Consider the following 4063-nt stretch of genomic DNA (forward strand, 5'->3'; position numbering starts at 1 on the left):
CGCTCGGGGCGGTCCTGCGAGCCGGGGGCCGGGCTCAGAGGCTCCGTAGGGGTCCGGGCCGGTCCCTCCGGGGCCCCGGGTCTCCCCCTGAAAGTTTTGAGAATCCCGGGTCCTCGGTCGAGTCGGCCCCTGGGACCCCGGTCCCCGCCGTCCGTCCCTCCGGTCCCTCGGGCGGGGGGGAACTCGGGGGCGAGGAGGCTGCTTTTCGTCCCCCGCCCCGGTTCCTTCCTCCCTCCCTCCCTCCCTGCCCGGAAAAGGAGGGAGCCGGCCGGGACCGGGAAAAGCTGCCTACGGCACCTGGGATTCCCAGGCGGTCACCCATCCAAGTACTAGCCAGGCCCGGGACGGTTTACCTTCCGAGATCGGACGGGATCGGGGGCTTTCGGTCCGGTATGGCCGTAGGCACCCGGCTCCGCGCCTCCTCGTCCGCTTCACGGCCCCCGCCTCCACCGCCGCCGACGCCCGGGGCCTGCCCGACCGCCATGGTCTCGGGCCAATTTGGGGAGAGAGAGAAGAAACGATGAAGAAGTAGGGAGGGAAAAAAAAATTTCTGCTCCGGGGACCCGGGTGACCTTCCAGCACCGCCTGGAGTCTGTGGGCAAAATTTGGAAAAAAAAAAAAAAAAAAAAAAAATTAAAATCTTCCAGGTGCCCGATCCAAACGACCGGGTTCAAGTCGCTCTCCGCGGCCGAGGAGGGTGAGCCCCGGGCGGCTTGCCGGGCGGCGGGGACCCGGTCTCGGAGGTCCCGATCCTTTTTTTTTTTTTTTTTTTTTTTTTTAAATTTACTCCGCCGGGGAACGGGGTTACCTTCCAGCAGCGCCTGGAGCCTCGGGGCAAAATTTGCTAAAATTTCCCATGTGCTCGATCCAAACGCCCGGGGGCAAGTCGTTGTCCGCGGTCGTGGAGGGTGAGCCCTGGGCGTCTTCAAAGTCGTTCCCCAGGCGGCGGTCCCGGCGAAATATTTTTCCAAGTCCCTTCCAGGCCACCAGGTCTACCCGGTTCTCCCTCCGGCGGTCGGGGCTCCGGGGGTACCTGGTGGTCGGTTCGCCCGCCGGCCACCAGGTCCACCCGGTTCACCCTCCGGCGGACGGAGCTCCGGTTGACCTGGTGGCCGGTCGGAGAACCGGGTGGACCTGGTGGCCGGTCGGAGCTCCGGGTTGATCCGGTGGCCGGTCGGAGAACCGGGTTGACCTGGTGGCCGGTCGGAGCTCCGGGTTGACCTGGTGGCCGGTCGGAGCTCCGGGTTGACCTGGTGGCCGGTCGGAGAACCGGGTTGAGCTGGTGCCCGGTCGGAGCTCCGGGTTGACCTGGTGGCCGGTCGGAGAACCGGGTTGACCTGGTGCCCGGTCGGAGCTCCGGGTTGACCTGGTGCCCGGTCGGAGCTCCGGGGAGACCTCGTGGCTGGTCGGAGAACCGGGTTGACCTGGTGGCCGGTCGGAGCTCCGGGTTGACCTCGTGGCCGGTCGGAGAACCGGGTTGACCTGGTGGCCGGTCGGAGCTCCGGGGAGACCTAGTGTCAGGTCGGAGAACCGGGTTGACCTGGTGCCCGTTCGGAGGACCGGGTTGACCTGGTGGCCGGTCGGAGCTGCGGGTTGACCTGGTGGCCGGTCGGAGAACCGGGTTGACCTGGTGGCCGGTCGGAGCTCCGGGTTGACCTGGTGGCCGGTCGGAGAACCGGGTTGACCTGGTGGCCGGTCGGAGCTCCGGGTTGACCTGGTGGCCGGTCGGAGCTCCGGGTTGACCTGGTGGCCCGTTGGAGAACCGGGTTGACCTCGTGGCCCGTTGGAGAACCGGGTTGACCTCGTGGCCGGTTGGAGAACCGGGTAGACCCGGTGGCCGATTGGAGAACCGGGTAGACCCGGTGGCCGATTGGAGAACCGGGTTGACCTGCTGGCCGGTTGGTCCCGAGTTAATCTCACCTTGTTCCACAGGAGGGCAGCACTTCAGCAGGCGCTGACTCCCATCGAACCGATCCAGACGACGGAGGGCAAGTCTCTTTACGCGAACGAGGAGGGTGAGCCCCGGGCGGCTTGCCTGGCGGCGGGGACCCGGTCTCGGAGGACCGGAGCCTTTATTCGAGAATTTTCTCTTTCTTTGCTCCAGGGACCGGGGTGACCTCCCGGCAGTGTCCGGAGTCTCCTTGCAGAAAGTGTTATAATCTTCCAAGTGCCCGATCCAAAAGACCGGGGTCAATTCTCTCTCCGCGGCCGAGGAGGGTGAGCGGCAAGCGGCTTGCCTGGAAGCGGCTACCCGGTCACGGTGGTCCCGATCCTTATTTGGAAAAAAAAAATTTTTTTTGGCTCCAGGGACCGGGGGGACCTTCTAGCAGTGCCCGGAGTCTCCGGTCAAATTTTGTAAAAATTTTTCCATGTGCCCGATCCAAACGACCGGGGCGAGTCGCTCTCCGCGGCCGAGGAGGGTGAGCCCTGAGCGGCTTGCCTGGAAGCGGCTACCCGGTCACGGTGGTCCCGATCCTTATTTGGAAAAAAAATTTTTTTTTGGCTCCAGGGACCGGGGGGACCTTCTAGCAGTGCCCGGAGTCTCCGGTGAAATTTTGTAAAAATTTTCCATGTGCCCGATCCAAACGACCGGGGCGGGTCGCTCTCCGCGGCCGAGGAGGGTGAGCCCCGAGCGGCTTGCCGGGCGGCGGGGACCCGGTCTCGGAGGTCCCGATGGAGACTGGAGAAAAAATTGTTTTTCTTCGCTCCGGGGACCGGGGGCACCTTCCTGCGGCGCCGGGAGCCTCTGGGGAGAATTTGGGATCCATACACCCTTCCTTGTGAGAGATCCAGGAGACCGGGGTCAAGTCGCCCTCCGCGGCCGAGGAGGGTGAGCCCCGAGCGGCTTGCCGGGCGGCGGGGACCCGGTCTCGGAAGTCCCGACGGAGATTGGGGAAAAAATTGATTTTCTTCGCTCCGGGGACCGGGGGAACCTTCCTGCAGCCCCCGGAAGCTCTGGGGAATATTTGTTATCCGAACACCCTTCCGTGTGCGAGATCCAAAAGACCGGGGTCGAGTCGCTCTCCGCGGGCGAGGAGGGTGAGCCCTGAGCGGCTTGCCTGGAAGCGGCTACCCGGTCACGGTGGTCCCGATCCTTATTTGGAAAAAAAATTTTTTTTTGGCTCCAGGGACCGGGGGGACCTTCTAGCAGTGCCCGGAGTCTCCGGGCAAATTTTGTAAAAATTTTCCATGTGCCCGATCCAAACGACCGGGGCGAGTCGCTCTCCGCGGGCGAGGAGGGTGATCCCCGAGCGGCTTGCCGGGCGGCGGGGACCCGGTCTCGGAGGTCCCGATGGAGACTGGAGAAAAAATTGTTTTTTCTTCGCTCCGGGGACCGGGGGCACCTTCCTGCGGCGCCGGGAGCCTCTGGGGAAAATTTGGGATCCAAACCCCCTTCCTTGTGAGAGATCCAGTAGACTGGGGTCAAGTCGCTCTCCGCGGCCGAGGAGGGTGAGCCCCGAGCGGCTTGCCGGGCGGCGGGGACCCGGTCTCGGAAGTCCCGACGGAGACTGGGGAAAAAATTGATTTTCTTCGCTCCGGGGACCCGGGGGCACCTTCCTGCGGCGCCGGGAGGCTCTGGGGAAAATTTGGGATCCAAACACCCTTCCTTGTGAGAGATCGAGGAGACCGGGGTCAAGTCGCCCTCCGCGGCCGAGGAGGGTGAGCCCCGAGCGGCTTGCCGGGCGGCGGGGACCCGGTCTCGGAAGTCCCGACGGAGATTGGGGAAAAAAAGGATTTTCTTCGCTCCGGGGACCGGGGGAACCTTCCTGCAGCCCCCGGAAGCTCTGGGGAAAATTTGGGATCCGAACACCCTTCGTGTGCGAGATCCAAAAGACCGGGGTCGAGTCGCTCTCCGCGGCCGAGGAGGGTGAGTCCTGAGCGGCTTGCCTGGAAGCGGCTACCCGGTCACGGTGGTCCCGATCCTTATTTGGAAAAAAATTTTTTTTTTTGGCTCCAGGGACCGGGGGGACCTTCTAGCAGTGCCCGGAGCCTCCGTGGAAATTTTGTAAAAATTTTCCATGTGCCCGATCCAAACGACCGGGGCGAGTCGCTCTCCGCGGCC

At 63.9% G+C, this 4063-nt stretch overlaps 1 non-coding gene across 1 annotated transcript; it reads right to left on the bottom strand.

Annotated features, from left to right (window-relative positions):
- Window positions 1–285: 285 nt before the first annotated feature.
- LOC127041797 (5S ribosomal RNA) lies at window positions 286–404 on the bottom strand. Its single transcript, XR_007771718.1, has one exon. It is a non-coding gene; the product is annotated as a 5S ribosomal RNA (ribosomal RNA).
- Between the last annotated feature and the right edge of the window lie 3659 nt (window positions 405–4063).

Source organism: Gopherus flavomarginatus (genome assembly GCF_025201925.1).
Source record: "Gopherus flavomarginatus isolate rGopFla2 chromosome 13 unlocalized genomic scaffold, rGopFla2.mat.asm SUPER_13_unloc_4, whole genome shotgun sequence".
NCBI classification, from domain to species: domain Eukaryota; kingdom Metazoa; phylum Chordata; order Testudines; family Testudinidae; genus Gopherus; species Gopherus flavomarginatus.